The sequence below is a fragment of the Silene latifolia genome, chromosome Y (assembly GCF_048544455.1).
Source record: "Silene latifolia isolate original U9 population chromosome Y, ASM4854445v1, whole genome shotgun sequence".
In the NCBI taxonomy this organism is placed as follows: domain Eukaryota; kingdom Viridiplantae; phylum Streptophyta; class Magnoliopsida; order Caryophyllales; family Caryophyllaceae; genus Silene; species Silene latifolia.
In genome coordinates, this window is record NC_133538.1 from 433408266 (window position 1) to 433420415 (window position 12150).

Here is a 12150-nt window from a genome sequence, read left to right on the forward strand (position 1 = left end):
TTTGTTGGGAATGAAATTAGAGAGAAGTAAGTTTGAGAGAGAGGGAAGGCTGAGATAATGAGAGAAATGGGGTAATTTGGGTTGTATTTAAGAAACTAAAAAAGGAAATAAATGCTTAATATATGCATTAATTGAATTAATTCATGTGTAATTTATTCCCTAATTTATAAACTAATATCAAATTTAGAAGGGTATTAAATATTTAAATACAACCCATTGCGTTGTATTTATCATTTTTCAAATTTTTTTTTGTTTTGATAAGATATTTTTAATTAAGTTAACTCTAATTATTACCAAATGTTAAGTAACTAATTTAACTTAATTATAAAATAGTATCAAACTCTAAACCCAAGAAAGTGAAATGAGAATGTAAAAAATATTAATGAGACAAAGATATTGAAAATTCTTAAAATAGTATAAAGTAAGTCATATTACATCATACAAAGATTCCCTAAGATTTTTCCTTCCAACATTTTAGTTTCCCTCCAAAGCCAAAATTTGCCCTCCTAAATCAAAATTTCCACTCATTTTTTACCATTTAATGTACTATACAACCGGTTGTATATACAACTTATTCAGTATTGTGGAGCTTTGTTACAAAATTGCCGAGCTCTAAACAAAATTATCAAGTTATGATACAAAGTTGTTGAGCTTAACAGAATAATTATTAAGCTCAATAACTTTGTAAAATAGCTCAATAACTTGTAAAATAACTCAACAACTTTGTGTGAGAGCTCGATAACTTTGACGCGGTTGTACATAGCTATTATACAACTAATTGTAGGATAGTATTTGTGATTTTTGCAACCTAACCCAAACTTTAGTTAAGTTACATTGACTCCATCTAAGTTATCTTTTGGTTAAATTAAGTCTAATTAAGTTCATTTCAATTAAGTTGAGTTCAATTAACTTAAATCTTGTTAAGTTATGTACTAAATAAAGTTAATATAAGTAAAGTAATGTTGAATTAAGTTCATTTCAATTAATTAAGTCCCAATAAGTTCACTTGTGGTTATGTCTAACTAAGTTAATTAATGTTTAGCTAAGTTCATTTTATTCAAGTTGCGTTCAATTAAATTACATTAGTTGAGTTAGATAACATTTATCATTTGTCTTATAATTGACTCAGTTTTAATTTATAAGATTGATTTTCAAAAATTTCCATAATAAATTTTCAAACCATGAACTTTAGTTTAAAATAAATGTTTTTTAATAAAATTTATAATACTCAAGGTGTAATTGACCAAACTCGACTACTTTAATAACTGATTCGGGTCACGAGTTGACAATTATCGCATAATAATAAGTCGTTATATTAGTAACGTAAAAAATATTTTACTATTCAAGAGAAAGACTGAGTATAACAGTGTCAAATTAAAGGAGTGTAAAGCTAATATAAAATCAAGTCCACCTTAACACTACAAAAAAATCCGTTACATTCCCGACGCTTTTTAGTCGACGCTTCTAAAGGCGTCGACCCATTTTTCTCCATAATAGACCATTTTAGTAACTTAATAATAATTTTTAACAAAAAACCGCTAACACTAAAATAAAAAAAATTCATTCTCGCGCATGTACATTCACCTTCCCCAAACTATTGTTTTTTCCCCCCAAAAAAATTGAACTGCCTAATTAATTCATCTTCTCAATTTCTCCTCCAAAAAATTCATTTCAAACCCTAATTCATTTGTAGACCTAGTATTCTCTCCCAAAAATCGCAATCAATTAATTAATCAATAGCTAATTTAGTTACTATTCGGTTGTCGTATATTCATCATCTCTCGCAATTGCTTATCACACTGAATCGCTACTCTCATTGATCATCATCGTCATCAGCTAAATAGGTACATAACTTATAATACCCCATAATTTGATAAGTATCTATAAGAATAATTTATGTAATTCGAATGATTAATTAAAAGACATTTATATTAATAATTGCAAATAAGCGATAATTAATAATAAAATAATAAGTGGGTCGGGAAAGTGGTGATTGACCGTGTATACCTTGGGCCTTGTGCTCGGAATTCCCGAGTAATACTACTAATATTAATAATGATGGTAGTAATAGTAAAAATATAATACTATACTGTTGGGCCCAAAATTATCCTGCCTGACCTGACAGAGGCCAGGCAATGATCAAAGCCAAGACTCAAGCAAAGAATACCTAAAATCAGGCATTAAGAGCATATGGACAGGCACCAAGCAGGGGAAAAATACAAGACAGACAATTACTAACCCTAACCTGAAAGAAGACCACATTAGGCACAAGAAAAACGTTGTATAAGCTAAGCAGGCAACAATCATACCATTTAAGTATAGTCCCTACAAACAAGGAAGACTAATTCAAAAGGAGAAGATAGAGGAAAGAGTCAAAGACAACGGCTGAAATGTTGTTGAGGTTAATCAACTACCTCCGGGTAAATAGGGCACGAGCCCTATTTACCAGGAAACCCTAAACGAAAGGAAAGAGGTGACTTTGGAAGCTAATATAAATTGAAGAGAAGATAAAAAGAGAAGGGACATTGAGATACACTCACTATCACTCTCATTATTGTATTCTTAAGCAACATCTTTGCCTGTCATGCCTGATACATAAATACTCTGTCAGGCTATCTAAAATCATAGTAACAATCACTCCTGGCTTGGTGCCTGTGGTTTTTTCCCTTATTCCTAGGGTTTTTCCACGTATAAAATCTTCGTGTTTACTTTTTACTTGTTTATTTACTTACTAATACTAGTCAGGCAAGTTAGTTGAGTTAGATCACCCCTCCTTAATTCCCCTGGCAGGACGTTCCTATTCAGTAAAACCCCTGCTAAAATAATTGGCGCCCACCGTGGGGCATCTAGCTCAAATAAAAACCCATAACCAAATAACACAAAAACTTGAGAAATGACAGGAGATAGCATTAAACAACAACTGGCTGCCGCCCAACAACAATTGTTGGAAATTGAACAGTTGAAACAGAAAATGGCCCAGGCTGAAGCAGAAGTTGCAAAATTAAAGGAATCAGAATCCAGCCTGAAACTGAAGCTAGGAGAGAAAACTTCAGGATTAAAGTTGAATGTTCAACCTAGCACACCATTCTCCTTAATCATCAGGAACATTGACTTCTCCAACTTTGGCACTACTACTCCACCAACGCCCAAAGCAGGAGAAGAAACAGACTCAGAGGAAATCCCAAATGAAGAAACCCCACCAGATCAAACCAACACAGCAATCAAGATGGCAATGTTCCAGGAAATCCAAAACTCCATGAAAGATTTGAAAAGATTCCTGGAGTCCCTACCCCAATTGTAGAAGCAAATCCAGAAAGCTATGCTGATTAACTCTTTGTGGATGAAATAGCAAGAATAGACCTACCAAAGAAATTTGTGGTTCCCTCAATGAGAATCTATGATGGGACAACATATCCACAAAATCATGTAGCCTATTACAAGCAAAGGATGTTAGCAGCATCTATTCCCAGCGAACTACGACAAGTATGTATGTGCAAGGGATTTGGGACAACCCTGAATGGGCCTGCCCTGCAATGGTACATAAACCTGCCAAACGGAAGTATCAAGTCCTTTGTTGACCTGGTCAACTCCTTCAACCATCAGTTTGCCAGCAGCAGGGAAATAGAGAAGAGATCCAGTGACTTATACAGGATCAAGCAAAAGCCTGGTGAATCAATTAGATCCTACATGACAAGATTCAATAAGGAAAAGGTATCAATCCCCAGATGTGATGTTGGAACAGCCGTGGAAGCTTTCAGGCAAGGGCTACCCCTGGATAGTGACTTCTACGATGCAATGACCATGAAGCCCTGTCATACCTTTGAAGATGTCCAGGCATTAGCCATAGGCTATATTCGGCTGGAAGAAGATAAAGGCTACAAGGCAGACAACACTGACAACAATTAAGGATATGACAAATTCAACAGAAAAAGTTCCAACCACAGAGGGAGCAGTTCCAGGCCATCCCCTTACACAAGACCTGATAGATCAGAAGTCAACTACACACATGAACAACGAGGTAACTCCTATACTTATCCCCCTATCCTAGAATATAACTTCTATGTTGACATTGCAGGACTAATCAAGAGACTTGACAATATGGGAGACATTGTCAAATGGGCAAAGAAGTCAGACAACCCCAACTCAAGGAAGGATACTACAAGATGGGGTGAATTTCACATGGATATAGGGCACACAACAGAAGAATGCCTGGGATTGCGCAGGCAAGTGGCCTACCTGCTAAAGAAGGGATATCTTAAAGACTTGATGCCAATAAAGAACAGGGTAGATGATGGAACAAGGAAGAACCCATAAAGGCAACAACGTGACCTACCCTCAGCACCACCCATCTATGAGGTCAAATTCATTAATGGAGGATCTGAGATTTGTGGCCTGACCAGTTCAGCTTCAAAGAAAATTGTCAGGGAGTCAAAAATGAAATCTCCTTTTAAACCTAGAAATTTACCTCAAATTACTTTTGACGACACTGATATGCAGGGTATTCCCGATCTACACCATGATAGCCTGGCTATCACCATGCAAATAGGAACTGCACGTGTCCTGAGAATCCTGGTAGATGAAGGCAGCTCAGTGAACCTGATCATGCTTGATGTCTTTAAAGCAATGAAGATTGATGAAAGTCAAATCATAAAGAAGTCTAATGTCCTGGTAGGTTTCAGTGGAAAAACAAGGAATACACTGGGAGAAATACACCTGCCCACATATGTGGAAGGAGTCTCCTCATACGAAAGATTTGGAGTCCTGGACTGCCTGTCATCCTATAATGCCATCCTAGGAAGACCATGGATCCACAATGTGAGGGCCATACCCTCCACCTACCACCAATGCATCAAGATACCAACAGAATAGGGAGTAGCAACCATAAAAGGTGAACAAAAATCTGCCCAGGAATGTTATACTGAGTCATTGAAACCCTCCAAGGCAGGTAAGTCTCTCGCCTAGCAATTACAGTACCCTGTCAGGACAACTTATGTGGCAAAAACCAAAATGGAGACAGATCAAGTAATTTTAGACCCTGAGTATCCTGACAGGCATGTACTGATAGGATCTGATGTCCCTGACTGTAACACCCCCATACTCCAAGTGCCTTACCAGGACCACTCAGGTATAAAGATGCTACCATCTCGGTTACCCGAGGCATGATAATCATAAGACAATGAAGAAACATACTTTATTAAACAAGTTAAGTGATTACATAACAAAACCAACTGTAAGCAAAATACAACTGCTCTCAAACTATAAGCCAACAGAAAGGAACTGTCCTAACAAACACAGGCGGAAGACTAAAGACTACGATATGTGATGACTCCATCCTCGCTAGATCCCACGCGTATCCAAGATATACCCTTAAACAATCGCTCACCACCCCGAATGGATCACCACGATTTTAAAACATTTAAACGGGGTCGACTAATCACACAATTTATATACATATCAACAATCCGATAAAAGCAGACGGCTCACACCGTCACACATACAATCATACCAATCCCAACAATCTCAATCACCGATCCCACTTTGGACCACCACGCCATGGGGGGACCGCAGCCGTACCCACCAAATCCCCGCTCTTCATACCGAGCGATAAACCCATGTTCATTAATGTGCACATCCCCTTCCGTGGCGGGTTCCACGAAGGGCGAAACCAGGGCGTGAAGCCACTCCCGCAAGTGACTCCACTCGGCCGAGAACGCATCTCGAGAACCATAGGCAACCAAATCCACAATCACAATATCAACAACCGTCTCGAATCTATCAACAATGTACAATCACAATCACAGTAGTCATAATACAATTACTATAACAAACAATCAATCTCAACACATCAACAATCATCCCATTATGGGACTAATACTTTGAGTAGGAAATCCTACCTGGTAAGCACACAATCGACGGTCTCTCTTTCTTTGAGTCAAAAAGCTTCCTCTATGAACCCTCCTCCTATCATACAACATATAGAGGCTACCAAATCACATACTACACATAAACCCCCAAATCTATAAATTAGGGTTTAACCAAATCAAAGGAAAGACAATAAAAAGGGTACATAGATCTTACCCTCGACGCAAGGAACTCAACGGTATAACCAACGACGCGAACTGACCTTCCAAACTCCGGGGATTGCTAATTATGCGATTAGGATGAAGAACTTGCTTGCTTCCTCTCTTAAACAGTAATTTAGGTTTTGCAAAAGTGATTTAGAATAATGACGATAAAGCTTATATACCTTAATCGCGTAATTAACAAAACCCGAGAAAACTCCCCGTAAAACCGGACACTCGATCGAGTACCCGAGATACTCGATCGAGTACCCCCTTACTCGATCGAGTACCCACGTTACTCGATCGAGTACCCAAAAGGTCAGAAACTATTTTAAAACGCAACTCACTCTTACTCGACAGAGTAAGGCCTACTCGATAGAGTACCCAAAGACTTATAAATACAGAGTATTACACTGACAACATCAGATCAGAATTAGTAAGCTTTCTTAAAAATAAATCTTCATGTTTTGCCTGGTCACATTTTGATATGACTGGTATAGACGCAAATATCATTACACATAAACTAAATATTGACAAATCTTATAAGCCTGTACAACAGAAAAAAAAAAAAAAAAAAGTTTGCCTCTGAACGAAATGTTATTATTAATGAAGAAGTGGACAAACTACTGGATATGGGAATGATAAGAGAAGTCATGTACCCTGACTGGCTAGCCAATGTGGTAGTAGTACAAAAAAAGAATGGTAAATGGAGAGTCTGTATAGACTACACATGCCTCAACAAGGCCTGCCCAAAAGACCCATTTCCACTCCCTCACATAGACGTAATGGTAGATGCTACAGCAGGACATGAACTCCTAACATTTATGGATGCCTCAAGTGGATTCAACCAGATTAAGATGCACCCATCTGACTAGGAACACACTGTATTCATCACGGAAAGAGGCATATACTGCTACACAACATTGCCGTTTAGTCTGAAGAATGCAGGGGCAACATACCAACGCCTGGTCAATATGATGTTCAAAGATCAAATAGGGGATACAATGGAAGTTTATATTGATGACATGGTGGTCAAATCAAAAAAGGCTGAAGACCATGTCAGGGATCTGGAAATAGCTTTCAAGATCCTGGAAGAATTCAACATGAAGCTCAATCTTTCTAAATTCCATTTTGTAGTTTCTTCAGGCAAATTTTTAGGATACATGGTGACCAAAAGAGGAATAGAAGCCAGCCCATAACAAATAAAAGCTATACTGGAATTAGAATCTCCCAAGTCAGTCAAAGACATTCCAAAGCTGACAGGACAAGTTGCGGCCCTGAACAGATTCATATCCAGATCATCAGAAAGATGCAGGTCTTTCGATGACCTCCTCAGGAAAAACAAGTCATTCAAATGGTTGCCTGAACATGAAGCAGCCTTCCAAGATCTAAAAGCATACCTAACTACACCTCCACTACTTGCAAAACCAGACAAAGGAGAACCCCTGACGGTCTACCTATCTGTCACAGAGACAGTAGTAAGTGGAGTCCTAACTAAGGAAATTGACGGCCAACAGCATCCAGTCTATTATGTAAGTAAGAGTCTCCTAGATGCAGAAACCAGGTATGGCTTACTTGAAAAGTATGCACTTGCTTTAGTCATATCCTGCACCAAACTTAGACCTTATTTTGAAACTCACCCAATCATTGTCAGAACCAACCTGACTATCAAATCTGTCCTGAGAAAACCAGAGTTGTCAGGCAGAATGGAAAAATGGTTAATACAAAACAGCATCTATGACATAACCTTTGAACCCAGGACAACAATTAAGTCTCAAGCATTAGCAGACTTCATAGCTGAATTCAGTCATACCCTAGAACCAGACCTCATAAAAGAAGTCAATCACCTTGACACCCATAAGTCAGACCAGGAATGGACCCTACATGTAGATGGAGCAACAAATATGAAAGGAACTGGCCTAAGACTAGTATTGAAATCACCACAGGGAGACCTAATTGCACAGGCTATTAGTTGTGAATTCAAAGCCACAAACAATGAAGCTGAGTATGAAGCAATGATAGCTGGACTTAAGGTATGCATAGAACTTGGTGTAGCAAACCTCAAGGTAAAAACTGACTCTCTCTTAATTTCCAATCAAGTCAAAGGAATATATGCAGCAAACGATTCAAAAATGGTATTTTATTTAGAATATGTCAAAAACCTTTGCAAAAAATTCAAATCCTTTGACATTGGCCAAATACCAAGGGTCCTAAATACCCAGGCTGATGCCCTGGCCAGCCTGGGATCAAACTTCAGCCCTGCTGTATTTGATAAAATACCCATTGTCCACCTGTTGGAACCAACCATAGAAAAACCTGATCAAACTTGTCCCATTCATAACGACACAACTTCTTGAACCAAGCCATACTATGATTGGTTCTTATAGTGGATAGTCCTAGTGATAAGAACGAAGCAAGGGCCCTAAGAATCAAAGCCTCTACCTACACCATTATCAATAACATGTTGTTTAAAAAGTCACAAGCTGGACCTTACCTGCGTTGCCTAGAACCACACGAAGCTAAACAGGTTATAGAAGATATACATGATGGATACTGTGGAAATCACAAAGGTGGCAGAAGCCTGGCAAGTAAAGTTCTCAGAACAGGTTATTTTTTGCCAACGCTAAGAGGTGACTGCATAGCATACAGTTCTACATGTGAAGCCTGCCAAACTCACTCCCCTTATATCCACCAACCATCAGAGCTACTACATTTTATCTCAGCCCCCTGGCCATTCAAGAAATGGGGCATGGACATAGTAGGCAAACTACCTCAAGCACCAAGACAGAAAGTTTTCATGCTGGCAATGACTGATTACTTTTCCAAATGGATAGAGGTAGATTCATACAGGCAAGTCAAAGAGAAGGATGTCATATCATTCATCAAACGAAATATCATATGTAGATATGGAATTCCTTCAGAAATAGTCTGTGATAATGGTACGCAGTTTGTGGGCAGGAGGACAGCAAATTTCTATGCACAATGGAATATTAACCTGGTCACATCCACACCAGGCTACCCAAAAGCCAACAATCAGGCAGAATCTAGTAATAAAGTAGTAATTAGCTGCCAGAATAAAAATTTAAAGAGGATAAAAGGTCGATGGGCTGAAGAACTCCCCTTAGTACTATGGGCTGACATAACTACACCAAAAACAGCCACAGGCCAGACCCCCTACTCCCTGATCTATGGCTGTGAAGCAGTAATCCCAGCTGAAATTCATGTACCAACCACCAGAAGCAGCCTGAATACCATAGAGGAAAACAGACCACTATTGCAAGATAATCTAATCCTAACCGAAGAACTAAGGGATGCAACCAAGGTCAGGATAGCCTCCTACCAACAAACAGTAGCCAGAAGTTACAACAAGAATGTCAACATCAGAGTATTCAAGGAAGGAGACCTGGTCCTAAGAAAAGTCTTCCCTAACACCAGGGAGAAAAATGCAGGCAAGCTAGCTCCCACATGGGAAGGACCATACCTAATTGATTGAATAGTAGGACAAGGAGCTTACAGGTTGCAAACTTTGGAAGGAGAAATGATCCCCAGATCCTGGAACATTTCCCACTTAAAGTTATTTCATGTTTAAACCAAAAACAGGTAAAACTATCAACTCCTTATATGTTTCAACAGAATCTTATAGCAAATCCCCTACAAAATATGCCTTCCTGCTATTTGTCAATTTGCCTGAAAACATGCCTGTTATTTTTAAGCTCTGCCTAGTCTGCTTAGTTAAATCATATTATATCAAATCCTGAAAACTTGTTTCACGCCTTCTTTTCATTAGTTACTTACTATACTTAGGCTTAAACAAATATTCAGGATTTAGGGCCACTCCACCCAACCTGAAAAGCATTCCTGAAATGCTCTACAATAAATTTGGCACTTGCCTGCCCGACCTAAAAACTAAACTGAGCTCAGTACATAAAAGACAAGTACAATGGTAAAATAGACCAGACTACTTGTCCAAATAAGCCCTCCTAACACACTGAGGGCCATAAGACCCCCTGACTGGCAACCACCCTCCTCTCAGAAAAAGCCCTCCTGACAGGAAACAGAGCCATCATTCCCCAAAAATGGAATGAGGGCCATAAGCCCTCCTGACAGGCATTTTTGTAACAAAAAACGTCAAATGTATTATTTACAGGTACAAATCAAGTCAATCAAGGAAATCAAGGGAAAGGAAGACGATATATTCATACCAAAACAAAATGTTTACCCAGGGAAACATCCCTCCTGGGGCAAGACAAAGCAAACTTCAAAAAACAAATCCAAAAACTAACCGTTTGTCCAGGGAACATCCCCCCCTGGATAGGCCAAAATCACACAAACCAAAATATCACAGAAACAACAAAAAGATCACCGCCTTGGAAGGCAGTAGCGAGAACTAATTCCCTCATCAGCAGCCTCATCTCCCTCTTCCTCTTCATCCTCACCCCCTTCCTCTTCAACATCACCACTTTTTTCCTTGGACGGTGGAGAGTCCACTTCCTCATCAGCATGCAGCTTGCAAAGCTCCGGATAAGTAGTGTTGAGATTAGCCAATTCCTGGCCAGGATTCCAAAAAGGCCTGACTTCAACAGGCTCCTTCATGGCATCCACACGACCTCTGCCAAAGAAGTAAGTTGCAGCATTCTTATACCTGGCCTGTACCAGATCCCTCTCAACAGCCAATTATTCATTCAACTTCAACTGCACCTGCATAGCCTGCTTCTCAGCCTTCAAATCTTCCTGAACAGTATCAAACTTGGCATGAAGAGCTTTCAGGGCATCCTGAGCAGATTTTAGCTTAGAATACTCCACCACCAACCGAGCCTTCCCTGCCTCATTATCCTCCTTTAATGAATGATTCTCAGCTTTTCACGCTTCCAATTCAGCCTTAAACTTTGCAGTATCTTTCTTCAAAATCTGCACCTCCCAATCCAGGGTCTCTTTAAGGCTGTGGACATAATCCAGTTGACAGGGACCCCTCAGCATATCATTGACATTCTGGCAAATAAAACATACCAATTTAAGCCACAAAACAAAGAAACAAATAAACACACACAAATACCCACACAAAATCAGAGAAAAAGAAAATACCTCCTGAAGCATGGTGATTAGGTTGGCAGCATAATCCCTGGTACGATACATAGCAGCCAGGGCATAGGCAGAAGAATTCTCTGCCTGATACTGGTAATAAGGATCATCAACCATAAAAGCATGGGCCTGGATTCGTTCCTTAGCAAATTGAACCTCATCCAACCGAGCCCTAACCCCCTGACCTTATGAACCCCTCCTGATGATTCATATACTCTTTTCCTCTTCTCAGGACGACCACCCTCATCCACAACTTTCTCAGGGGATCCCAACTGTACTTCCTGCACAGGCTCCTGAATTTATACAGCACTATCACTTCCTGTGGCCTCACTGCTCTTAGACTTCTCCCCTGTGATTTGGGAAACCCCTACCTTCACCAAGGACAGACCAAAACTAGCTATCCTAGAAGAAGCCTCAGGGGCTGCACGATGAGGTTCTACATCAGCAATATAAACACATGTCCAAAACAAAAATCTTCAAAATAAAAACAAACAAAAACTTACTCCCTGACGCCCCTGAAGCTTTAGTACTCTTCACTGGTTTATAAGTACTCAATTTAGCCTTCTTGAAATGAGGCATAGGTGCCTGCCCCAGACAGGCAGGCCATGTCCTCTCCTCCTCAGGCAACACCATAAAAGCTGCAATCCGATCAGCCAATCCCTCAGCATCAGGATTATTTACCCAGGCATTTACTACAAAGATAAAAGCAAGTAAGCATACTTCCCAAAACATGGCATCTCCAATCAAAATATAATGCAAAAAAGAAAACTACCTCCTTCAACAGCCGAATAATTAAGGTAATCCAAGTTAGTGGCAATAGAATCAGCCTTGATGAACATGTAAGTCTGAGCCCATCCTTTGTCATCCCCTGAATCAAAGTTAGTAATCAGATGAGCCATTTTTTATCTCACTCGAAGGTTGAACCGGCCAGTGGAATGACTTTTCAAGTGATAGACATTCTTGAAATCTTCCAGGGTGATAACCAGCTTATGGTTGGAACATAACTGCT